This window comes from Leopardus geoffroyi, chromosome E2 (assembly GCF_018350155.1).
Source record: "Leopardus geoffroyi isolate Oge1 chromosome E2, O.geoffroyi_Oge1_pat1.0, whole genome shotgun sequence".
In the NCBI taxonomy this organism is placed as follows: Eukaryota; Metazoa; Chordata; class Mammalia; order Carnivora; family Felidae; genus Leopardus; species Leopardus geoffroyi.
The window spans coordinates 23819435-23834888 of record NC_059335.1 but is presented as its reverse complement, the minus strand read 5'-3'; positions in this window follow the sequence as shown (position 1 = coordinate 23834888).

Below are 15454 nucleotides of genomic sequence, written 5' to 3'. Positions count from 1 at the left end.
TTTCTCATCCTTTGGAATATCCTACCTAATAAAATAATCTCTGTATACATGGGGCTTGAGCCACAGCAGATAATTTATGCTAACAATGCAAATTTGGTGAGGGCCTTGGGCCATACCATATCAGCTTCACCTCCAGAGGGGCTGGAGACTGATCAACTAAGGTTAACCACACAGACACTCTCTGCACATATGACTGACCCTTAATAAACCCCTGGATGCTAGTGCTCTAGTAACCTTCCCTGGATGGTAGTACTTCACCTGTTTTGTCACACATTGTGTCTTGGAAGATAAGCCCTCTGCACACCTCCACTGGGAGTGAGCAAATGGAAGCTTGCAGCTGGTCCCTCCTGCACCCTGCCATATGTGCCTTTCATCTTATTGATTTTAACTTGTTTCCTTTCACTATAATAAACCATAATTGGTAGTATAACTTAAAAAATATTGCACAAAATCTTAATGGTAATTATCACTACAGGATCTCTACAAATGACTGTGTACATTTGGAAGTGGTGGGGAGGTGGGAGTGGGGACAAGAGAGGAAAGTTTTCACTTTATACAAATATTTAACATCACTCTAATCTCAGGAAGAAATGTGGGGCTCTGTCCATAGCCTCCTCTAACGCTGTTTTTTTTTCTCCTTTGGTTGATGACTTGGAGAAGCTCTTTATTTCATGCAATTTGAAGGGCACCATATTATGAAGCCCACCAAAGTTTTATGTTGATGAGTATGTTGTACCTACTAACAATGTGGAATGAGGTGTAGGACCCCAGGGAAAAGGATAGAAGTTGGATAATTTCTCATGTTCCAGTGAAAGTGGGAGGTTGAGTGCTAATGGATAGGATGTGAGGACTGGGAACACTGAAAAGAGGAGGGATGGCGGACTGGCCTCTAGAGCTTACAAGGCTTGACTAGCTAGTCATAGGTTGTTACCATATATTATGAGAAGTCCCCTTCTTCTCACCCAGGATTGTGACAAATGTATGTCTTACTCAAAATATACACCAGTGGAAAATGGGCTTTCTTTAAAGTTGATTTTTGCTAGCTACATCTGCACAGAGGCAGCCTATCCTCTTCTGAGTGACCAGACCACAGGCAGAGGAATTGACATATTACCATGCAAAGCAGCCCTTTCAGTGGGACTTGTATCAGCTGTAATTCCAGCAGGAAAGAGCACACTCAAATTAGGATCAGTTGAGGTAGCTTCACGTGAGGGAAACACAAGGGCAATACAGGAACTGAGCTAGCTGGTGCAGAGTAGTCCACAGTCTTAGGCTGAAAGGGACAAGAAGAGAGGGGTTACAGAGCCTAGGAACACAGGTCCCCTTGAAGCAGGCACAATCGTTCCTCAGAGGGCAGAGCCAGACCAAGGTGAGTCTACAGGAGGCAAGTGTACTCTTCTCATAACTTCCCATTTTCTGAGTTCCTTGTTGGCCCAACCCAAGGTTCAGGGCCTGTTTGTGTATTAGACACACACCCTGCCTCCTGGCACAGGGACAGTGTGGAGAATAGTAGAGAGGGAGCATGGAAGTGTGAATAGAAGGCAACATAGAATGGTTTCTGACAGGAGGCTAGCACCTTACATCTCTTCTAGGTGTGTCACATAAATACATAGAGGAGTTTATGTGCAGCAAGAGGAAAACATCAGCCACTCTGGATATGGAGCCATTACTCATGCTGTGAGAAAAACCCACGCAGATTCCATTTTCAGTAGTATGGGGTTCCTTGATGTCTGAGGAAGGAGGGCAGGTAGATTCAGAGAGAAAAATAGCTGTTCACACTTTCATCAGCTCTTGCACTCCCCAGGTGCCTGAAGACAGATCTTTCATTTCATAAGCACTCAGAAGCAGAAAATCAGATTTGTGATTGCCTCCTGGATTTTTTATTGTCTGCAGGGCTCTGAAAAGACCTTTCTTTACTCATATCTTCTCTCCAAAGATGCCCTTCTTTCTGTCTCATTCTTATATTCCTTCTCTCTTCTCCCTTTCTCTTATATTTATTTTTATTCTTCCATCTCTCAGTCTGATGGTTGTGAGAATATTTCTTTTCTTTTTCTTTAAAAATTTTTAATTTATTTAAATTCAATTTAGTTAACAGTGTAATATTTTATTCATGAGTAGAACCCAGTGAATCATCACTTACATATAAAACCCAGTGCTCATCCCAACAAGTGCCCTTCTTAATGTCCATTACCCATTTGACCCATCTCCTCACCCACTTCCCTCCCAGGAACCTTCAGTTTGTTCTCTGTATTTAAAAGTTTCTTATGGTTTGCTTCTGTCTCTGTTTTTATCTTATTTTTCTTTCCCTTCCCCTATGTTCATCTGTTGTGTTTCTTAAATTCCACATATGAGTGAAATCATATGATATCTGTCTTTCTCTGACTTAGTTCACTTAGCATAATACACTCTAGTTCCATCCACATTGCTGCAAAGGGCAAGATTACATTCTTTTTGATCTGCTGGTGCCTCCTCCTACTTTTTTCACTCTATGCTGGACAGCAATTCAGCAGCATCTAGTATGTTGCAAATGCAAACTACACATCACAATACCTCCCATTGGCCCCTAAGGAACAAGTAGAGATACTTCTGTGGGACACTGAAAAAAGCCCTTCTCTCACTGGTTTCTGACCCTCTTTCTAGTCTCCTTCTCCACCACCATGTCTTCTCTGTACACAATAGACACCTTCAACCATCCTGTAGTCCCCAAATACATCTTTTATTTTCACCCCTGCATGCTTTTGCCCATGTGTTTCCTTCCATGGAATTCCTTTTCCCCAATATTTCTCCAGAAGCTTTACTTGGTATTGATCTCATCCTTCAAACTCAGCCCAAATGCTATTTCCTCTATGAAATCTTCACTTAAATATTTTCTTGGCATTTTCTGAGCATGCTGTATTAATAATTTTCCCCTCCCTATTTACAATTATTTCCACATTTCCGATAATGGTTATGGGTACCACCATCTTCCCCAAATTTTTAACTGGAGAAAAAAAACCAGGGAGCTATGTTTGCCATCCAGACCTTGCTGATTTAGCCTGAAAAACATTTCTTAAACTCATCCCCCTCTTCTTCCACACTGCCATAGCCTTACTGCAGACGTTTGTCATTTCTCTCGCAGACCATTTCAGCATGGTCTTATAATTGGTTTCCATGCCTCCAGTCCTTCTTTTCTCCAATCTATTTCCCACTCTGCAGTCACTCTGTACTCTTCCAATCCGTCTAAAACACACATCTGACCTGCCCACCCCTAGCCCCATTAAAAAATCCTTTTCCTGTAGGATAAAGCCCAAACTCCCTAGTATGGAGATGGCTGTAGCACTTCCAGCCTCATGGTTTGACATTCTTTTCCATGTCTGTCTCCTGGGCATGTGGTATTCACTGAAATCCATAATACACTACATGTCTATCTCTCTGTCTCCTAGCATATGCAGTTCTCTTGTAAAATACCTGCCATTTCCTATCTCGCCCTCCCAACATGCATGCACACACACACACATACACACACACACACCAAACACTTAGTGAACTTTTCCTCAGTCTCTAAAACCCACTTCTACTCACATTCCACTTTCCACTCTTATTTGGCAGCATCTAGTACAGGGATCTACAAGCTACAGCCCACAGGCCAAGTCTAGGCTAACTGCTCGAGTTTTGTAAGCGAAGTTTAATTTTTTTTTCTTTTTTTTTTTTTTCAACGTTTATTTATTTTTGGGACAGAGAGAGACAGAGCATGAACGGGGGAGGGGCAGAGAGAGAGGGAGACACAGAATCGGAAACAGGCTCCAGGCTCTGAGCCATCAGCCCAGAGCCTGACGCGGGGCTCGAACTCACGGACCGCGAGATCGTGACCTGGCTGAAGTCGGACGCTTAACCGACTGCGCCACCCAGGGGCCCCGCGAAGTTTAATTGAAAGAGAGCCATAATATTCATTATATATTGTCTACAGCTACTTTTGTTCTACAATGGCAGAGTTGAGTGGTTGCAACAGAAACAATAAATATTTACTGAAAATCTTTGCCAACCCCGATTGCAATGTACATTGCAAATGCACATAATGCACATAATTTGCAATAATGCAAATGCACATAATTTTCTCATTTATTCATTTTCTTTCTCTCTATAGATAGATAGGAATGGACATTTTAGGAATATAATATTGAGTGAAAAGCCAGTTGCACACTGAAAATTATAGTATGGATGCTACTTATGTATATTTAAAATCACACACAAATCAATACTTCTATATATAAATATATATATCATACAGAATATCACAAATAGGCTGGAAAGGTACACATTAAATATATGACAATGATTTCCTCTAGAGGGCGGGAAGGAAAGGGTCTTGGGTTACTTGTCACAAGGCTTTAGTTTTATTTTTACCTTTTAAATAAAACCTATGCACATATGATAAAATATTAATATCTGATAATTCTGGATGTTGGAATCAAGGATGCATACTATATTACTTTAATATTTTCAAATTTCTTTAAAACATTTTTTACATTATTTATTTTTGAGAGACAGAGAGAGACAGAGCACAAATGGGGGAGGGGCAAGAGAGAGAGAGAGGGAGACACAGAATCTGACACAGGGATCCAACTCACCAACGGTGAGGTCATGACTTAGCCGAAGTTGGATGCTTTTTTTTTCTTCAATATATGAAGTTTATTGTCAAATTGGTTTCCATACAACACCCAGTGCTCATCCCAAAAGGTGCCCTCCTCAATATCCATCACCCACCCTCCTTTCCCTCCCACACCCCATCAACCCTCAGTTTGTTCTCAGTTTTTAAGAGTCTCTTATGCTTTGGCTCTCTCCCACTCTAACCTCTTTTTTTTTCCTTCCCCTTCCCCATGGGTTTCTGTTAAGTTTCTCAGGATCCACATAAGAGTGAAACCATATGGTATCTGTCTTTCTCTGTATGGCTTATCTCACTTAGCATAACACTCTCCAGTTCCATCCATGTTGCTACAAAGGGCCATATTTCATTCTTTCTCATTGCTTAACCGATGGAGCCACCCAGGTGCCCCAATATTTTCAAATGTCTTAATGTAGAAAAAATCTCCTCTTCAGTTATGACTTCCCCACAGCCCTTTCCTACTCCTTCATTTCCTTGTAGAGATAACAGGTGCTGCTGGCACTGCCTCTGTTCCTTCCATGCACATTTAAATACAATATATGATGAAAGCAATTGCCAGCAAACAAATTATATTTAAAAATAAATAAATAAATAAATAAATAAATAAGTAAAAAAAAAACCAATTGCCAACATAGTCACCTATGTGTTTGTCTTCTTCAGTGGGATATAAGATCCCTGAGGACAAATATACTTTTGAATTCATGCCATAATGAGTGTCTAAATATTTTTTGTGATGAACTGTATTTACTCTTTTAATGGCAAGAAGTAAGTTTTATTTTGTTTAATTGGTAACTAATTTTCTTTCATCTCCTGAATGAGCCAAGAGCTCCTTGAGGCCAGGGATTGTATTGTACTTGTCTCTGGATACCTGTAGCATGGCATCTAGCCATAACTCAGGGAAGGTATAGTTGAGAAATGAAGGCCCAGGGCTCAGGACAGCCATCCTCAGTAAAAGCATAGAAAGGGACCCAGTTTTAACTTTAATTGATCCAGCTGAGGATGGACAGAAGGTCCAAAGTGATTAATTGCCTGGAAAACAAGGAACTTGGAGAAAAAATTAAAAGAGATCAGATTGTTTTTACCCAAAGTGGAGCCCAGGAGGGGAATGCATAAGTTCCTGCCACACTCCTTATTTTCCCCCTACTCTCTGGCCATTGTTTACTTTGTTTACTGGCTCGGCTTCCTTCAGTGTCCATTAGCATAAAGAGGTGGTTCTCACAGTGTGGTGCCCAGATCAACAGCAGCGGCAGCAGCAGCAGCAAAACCTGGAAGCTTGGTAGAAATCAAATGCTTGGGACCCACCTCAGGCCTGCTGAGCCAGAAGATTTATGGCTGGTGCCCCAGCACTGATTTTGCAGAGCCTCCTGCAGGCAACTGAGATGCAACCCCAAGTCTGAGAACCACTGCTACACTGACTTTACCCTTTCCACTTACTACTCTGGTCCCTTACCTGAGCAAGTTCATGGTTTCCTAAAGAATCCATTACCACCTACAAACCAGAGCTCTAGCAAAGACTCATCCCCAAACACTAGCCTGTGCCTGCTGCTTCCCAATTAGCATCTGCTCAGATTTGCCAAAGGCCCTGCTTACCACTATGTCCTGGATGTGCTCTTTCTCCAACTCTGGCCCTTGATGTATGATGCCACCCATTTATATGACTAATCTGGAAACCTCTACTGTTTTCTCACTCTGCTCCCTTCCCTTACGTAATCCAATACCAATCCAATGCTGCTGACAGAGGTATAGTTATTTCTTTAAGTTTTTATTTTAATTCCAGTATAGTTAACATAGAGTGTTATATTCATTTCAGGTATACAATATAGTGATTCAACAATTCCATATGTCACCTGGAGCTCATCATGACAAGTGCACTCTTTAATCCTCATCACCTATTTCACCCATCTCCCATCCACCTCCCTTCTATTAACCATCAGTTTGTTTGACAGAAAGTTCTTTAGACATACACATAGATCCTGTCCTCCCACATAATGTTACTCTACCAGACCTTGCACAGTCTGGCCCTGCTACCTCTGACTTCACCTGATTAGTCTCTCCCTTTGTCTTTGAAACCCAAACACACTGCTCACTTTCTCAAACAGGCTGGACTTATGTCCATTACAAGGTCTCTGTGCATGCCGTTTCCTCCCTGGAATTATCTCCTTACCGCTGTCTTACCTTTGCCTACTTTTACTTCTTTTTACCTTTCATATCTCAGTTTTAGGATCATCTTTTTGGGGAGACTTACTGTTATTAGTTTTCTATTAGTTTTTATTAGTTTTCTATTGTTGCAGAACATGTTACCATAAACTTAGAAGACAATACCCATGCATTAGCTCACTCATTTCTTAGTTCTGAAGTGGGGGCACTGTGTGGTGGTATTCTCTGCCCAGAGTCTTACAGTGCTAAATCAAGATGTTGGCCAGCTGTTTGCTTCTGGAGACTCTAAGAAAGAATCTGCTTCCAAGCTCCTTCAGGTGGTGGTTGAATTCAGTTCACTGTAGTTGCAAGGCTGAGACCTCTGTTTTCTTCTAGCTTTTAGCCATGGAGTGCCCTCTAATCCAAAACTATCCACATTCGTTGCCACCTCATCCCCACTGTCTTCATATCTGACAACAAAGAATTTCCTCACATCAAATTCCTTTTGTTCCTCCCATGTCTATCTCCAGGAAGAACCCAGTTCCTTTTAAGGGTTTGCCTGATTAGGTCAGACCCACTCAGGATAATCCTTATATTTTAAGATGAATGATTTGGGACTTAAATTACACCTACAAAACCCTTCACAACAGTACATATATTCCTATTTGATAAATTAGTTGGAGAAGGTACATACACCAGAGGGGAGGGTCTTAGTGCCGTCTTAGAATTCTGCTGACCACACAATCTTGACGTTCGATTTTTGCCAGTCCCCTTCCACGAGCTTTCTAACTTTATCTCCTACTGAGCAAACCTTGACCCACATTGAGACTGACATTCCTGTCTCTGTGTCTTTGTCCACTCTATACCTCTGCCTAGAATGCCCCTGCCATCTTTGCATGTTGTCCCTATAGCTGGTGTCAATTCAATCACCTTTATGTCCTTAAAAGCTGTTCTTATCTAGGACAGCAAACTGACACTGCTCAGGGTGAAGACATTGATTCTGAGCTCATCAGCTCTCCTTAATCTGGTAGCAGGTGGAGTACAGGGAGCACAGCTCATTCTTTGCTGCCTGAACCCATAGCACCCAGGTCATGGTAGGGTACAGATTAGATTTTCATTAAACGTGCAAAGTAAACTGAACAGATTTAAATCCAGAAACATTCAGACTGACTACTGAAAGGATATGAGAGACCAAGTAGGGTAAGAAAGATTGAGGAAATGGGGGGCTGATTAAGGAAGAGGTACCCACCTGGGGGGCTCCAGGGTCTCCCAAGCTCATCCACATGGCTTTTCCTACACTCACAAAAGTGGCTGCAGTTGCGTTACCTCACCCTGGGCCACTGAAAATATTGATGTGGACAAAATACCTAGGGTGGGGGCAAAGGGCCACTCTTAATGTAGAGACCAGCCCATCCTCTTCTGTGACATTTGTTAATCATCTTGCAAAGCGCTTTGGCAGTCAGCAGAAAGTGAGGTTTAGGTTCTAAAAATTTTCATGCACAATAAAATCCAAACCTTTTAAAATAAGTATATATCTTAGCTGAAGTTTAAGCTGTGTGGGCAGAGAGAAAAGAGGAAATGGCCCGTGACACAGAAATTACCCAAGAAAATGTGAGTGGCATTTTACATTTTTTTAATTCAGGGTGGATAGAGCAGGGAGCCCCACAGGCTCACACAGAGATGGTGGTGGCAGAGTCAGGGCAAGATTTCTGGCCAGGATCTTGCCCACTGCCCCATTCTAGTGTGTATATCATATCTAAGGGAAGCATCACTGGGTGTTATATGGAAACCAATTTGACAATAAATTTCATATATAAAAAAAAATAAGGGAAGCAGTGCCCAAGTTAATAATCATTCCCAGGCATTCACCCTGCTTTCTTTGGGATATCATATGGTTGTGAGAATAATGTAGACTATACTATCAGACAGGAGGGCTGGGTTGTATGGAGAAGGCAGTGCTGGCAGGAGAGGGGCCCTGGATGAGAAGGCGGAAAGTGGAGGCTTATTCTTGACTGAGAAATTCCAGGTGACTAATTAATAAAATAATGGAGACAGAGTCAAAACCAAATTAGGCATTTCATTGCCCTGAACCATTTCTATTGCTATGGGGTAGTGTCCTTAAATTTTAAATTTTTTATTGCAAAAAAAAGAAGAAAATCCTAGTAGAAAAGGTACAGAACTACTGAATGTCTAATTTTGGTAATAGAAATTCAGTGTGGTAATAGCAATAGCCCCTTGAATCACTGTGCATTCACTTTACAGACAAAGAGCACACGGTCATCCTGGGCAGCTCCTGGCCTTCACACATGCCTAGCAGACACTTATCTGGAGTGCCTATTGCCCTATTTAGTTGTCCAGCCACAGCAGAACTCATTAGTCAGGAAAAATTGCTTCTCATACTCCAATGTGCCTTGTTGGCATCCATGGGGACCTATACCCCAAACACTGTTTAAAACTGACCATGAAATATTTATAGCTGGAGATATTGCTTTGAGAATGCTTCAGAATATAGAACTTTATCCAGAAAAGGGTTCTGTGCATACTCATTAGAGCAGTGACTTAGTAGGGTTTCCGTTATACAGTATTTACACTGTAGTGATCAGTTGCCACCAATAAATTAAGATATAAATTAAGCTTTTGTGGGAAGAAGAAAGGTAAGTTTGAAATCAATTAGTTCAGGACATATATAAATATATTTTTTAAAGTAGTGGCTCAGGGTTTTCAAAGACAGACCTGGCATGTCCAGAAGCAGGACCTGCTAAGTAGCATTGACTTTAGGGCTGGTATGATTTTTTTATGTTTGTTTTGATAAAACTGGCGTAATGATTATAATAATAACTGGAATTACTGAATGCTTCTCTGTACCAGGAACTATACTGAATTATTTATGGGAATTAACTTGCTCAACTGTAAAAACAAACTTATAAGGTGAGTCCTGTTGACACACACGGTAACTGAGGCAAAAGCCAAAACCTTTCTTTTACTCCAACTCTCACAGCCCAGCAGCCCAGACCATAGACATTTTAAAATTTTTGCCAAAATAACAACGGTGTGTGTGTGTGTGTTATTTCTTTTCAACGTCTTTGGGCAGGACATGGAAGGTCCAGTTTGTCACAGGTCCCACCTGTCTTTACTGTCTCACACTTTGCCCACTGCACACAGTTCTAATTGACTGGTCCCTGAAGATAAATGTGTTGTTACACTGACTCTGTAACTTGGTCAACCAGGGTGGGTGTCAGGGTAAGTGCAATTCAGCTCTGTCACAGCAGGAGACCTGCCTCTCCTCCAGCATCCTCCCTTCCTCCAGTCCTGTCTCTCAGAGTTGTCTCAGCGGGTTCTCCAAAGCAGATGCTGAGATGGAAGCTTTAGGAGTGAAGATTTGTATTAGAGGTCCACAACTGAAGGGAAGAAGAGGAAGCATGATTGGACAGAGAAGGTCTTCAAACTGCAGCTCAACTCTGAGAATCTCAGCCAGCCTGACAGGAGGTACCACAGGCTTCAGAGTTGTCCTTCTGCAGGCTGAAATTTACCAGATCTGTATATGCTTGACCAGCTAAGTCACTGGAAGTGGACAGCTCCAAGACGGACATGACTTGAAAGGGCCAGCATCTGAAAGCTACTCACTGACCACACTCCTGGTACAGCAAGACTTCCCTTGAAGGGGCATCTGGGCCGATCATGTCCATGCCAAGCACAGAAAGGCATTTCCAACTACAATTTTAGTTGGTATTCCTTCTAAATCATCTCTCTGGTGCTGTGTGCTAGCAAGAGCAGACTGACTCATTTTAGTCTGAGTGTTCTGGATCAAGGAGCACACCTAGAAAAGGCTAAAAGGTGGAGAAAAAAACCCACATTTTACATGACAACCAGGGCTCTTAGAGTGAATTTCCTTTCCAGATGATCTTTCTGTCTGTAAAAGATGCCCACCACCACACACACACACACACACACACACACACACACATTCATTATCTATTCCAGAGCCCTGCCATTGACCACAATGGTCAACCACCTTTCTATAGTACTGAAATGAAGAGGATGGAGGATTTGTTGAGTATGTTAGGACAAGTCAGATAGTGTCTGTAGTGCTACTCCTGAGTAGCAGACAAAGCCTGGCGGAGAAGCATCATCAGAACAGAGTACATTGTAGTCAGCTGCTTGTTCTCAGAATTTCTAATAAAATGTCTATTTTGACTATCATTATACCAATTCTTCCTATTGAGGTCAGTGGGACCAAAGAGCCCTTAAAAAAAGAAAAAAAAGCAGTCTATATTTGTGCAGAAATCATTGTAGATACAATTCTATTTACAATGTAAATCAAACAAAAAAGGAGAATAAGGAGTGGGGGGAGAAAATAGAAACATTTAAAATGTGCCCCTAAATTCTGGGTCATGGAAGAGGCTGAAGGTATTTTGATCTGTAGAAGACAAAACGGAGCTGAAACAGAATTAGGAAAAGACACGAGGCTGAAAGGGACAGTCCAAAGTTCGCTTCACCAGCCCTCCTTTTCGCCACTAGAAGGCAGGGGTTTCAAGGTCTCCTGAAGAAACTGCCCACAGAAAAAACCCTATTTTTGTGGAGGCTAGGATGCGTAGTGTCTATTTCTTCTATTTTGTGAAAAGGTAACCCCAAATTTCTTTGGGAAACTCCCTTCTCCCCATTCTTAGTAGCATGTTTTGTATGGTTTCATCCTACCCCCAATGCCTGTAGAGGGACTTGATCACTTATACTAACTGGCTGTCTCCATATGCCCAGACATAGCACAACGAGTGCAGAGGGCAATCATGACCTAAGTTGGTCCAGTTAAAGGTACCTCACCATCTTTTCTGAGAATGCCAGGTCACTGATCTCTCTTCTACTTCTAGACAAGGAAGACACTGGCCTTTAGAGCATGGCAGCAAACTTGCACTCACACACAAAAAAGTCATCCTTCAGATGAAGTTGGCAACATGGGTAGCAGGAGAGAAAAACTGAGTTCTTGCTGAATTCCTGGATCAAGCTTACTTGAAGGCTTTACCACTATACTTTCTGTTACACAATCTAAATAATGCCTTTATTGTTTATGCCAGTTTGAGCTGTTTGAAACTTCTGATTACTACAACTAAAAGCCATCACAAGACCTCTACTGTGTAGCAGCAGCTAGCATTTTGGGTATGTGCAAGCCAGTCTCCTTGCCATCCTGACAAGGACCCTTTTATATTTGACGGTAAACACTACCAGTTCTTTTAGGGATACTTGGTCCCATCTTTATATGATTACTGCTGATGGCATCTCCTTTGAAGTGCCAGTTTCTTCTTGTTCGGGTTCCTTTTATTCTCTTGTTTTCTGCTTCCACAGGTGGACTTGGCTACAATTGTCTAGTTTTCCATAGTTGATTCTGAGAGAGACAAAGTATAGACACACATATATGGCAGTGGAGTTTGCCTTCCAGTTGACACATTATGGACACAAGGCTAGGTCTGGGTTTTGACCTAGAAATCTGTCTGGGAAGGCTTATCTACCATGTGAACACCTGGCAGTGTGTGTGCAAGGGGTGTCTTTGCTTAGTATTAGGGGTTGTAAGATGTTGCAGGGTGAAAGTCTCCAACTGCTGTGCAGAAAGTTCTGGGAGAAGTCTCTCTTCATGTGTCATTGCACAAAGAGATCACTCTTAACCACACCTGGCATAGGCTTGGGAAAGCACTCTGGCAAATGTCACCACTCTTTGAGAATCAGTAGTGTCTCAGCTAGATGCAGGCATATTTTTCTGCACATTGAAACAATAGCTATGCATTTCCAAGCTCTGCTCCTGTCTGCTCCATTCGTGTACTCTCCCGCATGCTATAGATTCCATATACAGGCCCTCAGTAGCTGCAGAAGGGCCAGGCCTTCTCTCACTCTCTCAGCTTTTACCACCACCTGACTCTTCTCATGTCATGCCCTGGCCCATCTGGTTTCTGCCCTTAGTGGGCTTTCAGACTTAAACAGTCCCTGCCTTTGCCCCAAACACATAGGCCAACTAGTTGAGTTTAGGATCAAACCCCTGTCCACCCCAATGCATGCCTTGACTACTCAGCTTCTCTGAGCCCCTCTGTTATCTGATATCTTCTGATGCTGCCTTGCCACACCCTGAGCCACTTGTGTTCTCAGCCCTCTGGCAAAGGATGCCAGAGCTGCAACACTGTTATCACTTGGAGCATCTATGTCAAGGCCAGGACAGCACAGGTCCGGAGGTCCAAAGGTCATATCCCTAGTGAAAGAGGGTGTCACTGGCAAAGTGTCATTCCTGATATTTTCTTAAGGTTGTGTATATATCATGTGTTATTTTATTCTACAGGAACTTGGGACACTATGGGTGAGCTATGGGGAAGCCAGGCAGGATTTGTATCATTTCCAAATTGTTCTCAAGTACACTAGTTCTACTAGATACTCCAAAAATAGAGGAAGGTGAGAGGTGAGAGTGAATTATTTAATACATTTGAAAACATTTAATAGTCTATTCCTTCTTTGAAATTTTTACAGTAAAGACACAAAGTTAACTTTAACCCAGAGTTTCATAAATTTAATTGGTCATTAAACCCTCCCTTTGGTGAAATATTTGTCACTATCCCACAGATGTATTTGTGAAATGTAGTTTGCGAAACAGTGGTCTGGTTTCCTCTTTAGGAGATCATACCCATTCCATAGATATCATCAGAAACCCATGTTGTCAATTGGTATGTCTTTCAATTCAATTTGATAAACTTTTATTAAGCACCTACTGGGTACAGATATTGTCATGGATGGTGTGAGGGAACACAGGTAAAAAAAAAAAAGTTTCCATGAGATTTGGAGGCCATAACAGAAGATAAGACAAGAAGAAAAAAAAATAGCTCTAAAACAAGGTACACTGTTTGTATTATTAGATTAAGATAGTGCCATAAAATAGATATAGATAGAATGTCATGGAACTTTAAAGAGAAAAGAATTGGGCGCCTGGGTGGCGCAGTCGGTTAAGCGTCCGACTTCAGCCAGGTCACGATCTCGCGGTCCGTGAGTTCGAGCCCCGCGTCAGGCTCTGGGCTGATGGCTCAGAGCCTGGAGCCTGTTTCCGATTCTGTGTCTCCCTCTCTCTCTGCCCCTCCCCCATTCATGCTCTGTCTCTCTCTGTCCCAAAAATAAATTTAAAAACGTTGAAAAAAAAAAAGAGAAAAGAATTATTTCACTTGGAATAAACAGAGTAAGCTACCACACTGAGAACCAAACCCATCCATTCAATGCCTGTTAGACATCTCTGCTTTGGTATCTCAAACCAAATTCATGAGACCCGTCTCCATAAATCTAGTGTTTCTCCCACATCCCAGCTCTCAGAAAACTACCACCTGCCACCTGCCATAAAGGGCAGATACCCTTTATGCTTGTCTCCTCTTGCTGGCCCACAGATAAATGTTTATAAATTATTTTATTTCATATTATTTTATTTCATATCCTTTTACTTTTGTTTCCAGCACTTGTCTCAGTTTATAATTTCACATATATTTGTGTGTTTAGCTAATTGGTGTCAAACTTCCCCACTATTTCAGAATGTATAAGTAATGTTCTTGTTCATCAATGTAGTCTCAAAATTGGTTTATTTGGCACCTAGTAGGGCTCAAATAAGTAATGTTTGATGAATGCCTGAAGGAACAAATGAATTAATATGTAGGCTGGCTTTAGAGCTCACTCCTGATTGACAGAACTACATGTACAAATGGAGGAAAGGCACATTCAGAGTGGAAAGAATCAAATGAGAAAAACAGGCTTACTAAGCCTGGTAAGTCTTTCAGTATTAAAATGAACTTTCTCCTAGAGGCAATGTGGTATCCATGATTGGGCCTAGAACAGAAAATGGGCATCAGTGGGAAAATTAGAGAAATCCAAATCAAAGATTTAGTTTATTTAATCATAATGTACTAATGTCATAGTAATATGTTAACATTATAGAAAGCTGGGTAGCAGTACATGGGAAATGTGTACTAACTTTGCAACTTTTCTGTAACCTAAAATTATTATAAAAGTGAAATTTTTATTTAAAAATTCAAATGTTTCTTTGCTCTATATGTAAAAGAGATCATTCCAGTCTAATTAAAGTAAGTCTTATTAATTATTACCAATATTACAGCTACACTTGTCCTACAGCTCCTTGTAATTAATAAAAGTAACAAGTTTAAGGGTATTTTGTAAGTGGAGGAATGAGATTCGTGGTAGGCCACAAAGGAACAGTGGAATATTTGGAGCATGTCTCTGAGAGGTAAGGTTCAGTGCAGTGAGGCTCATTTGCCCTTCCCAAGACTTATCCCAGCTCTGCCCTTGCCAAATTCAGGGCTTAGGGAAACTGATCTTGAGGTGATTTTCAGCTGAGAGCTAGCTCAAAGTTCTAGTCCTATAATTTTTGATCCAGGATTTTTCTCTCCCCAACCTTACTCTTTCCCTTTAGCACACTGATTGTGTCTGGAACAGATCTTCAGAACCCTGTCAGTGACTATGTGTGCTCTCTATCCTGTGCTTTGCTGGACCTTCCTCACGGGACTGCATTTGGGTGCTGAGGTTGCCTGTCATGGGAAATGCTCTCTTTCCCCACTTCAAGGTGGCTCACAGCTGATGATTAACTGGTGTGAGACTACAAAACTCAGTTCCTTCCCTTTAACAGAAACAAACCCTGGGGTGCCTGGGTGGCTT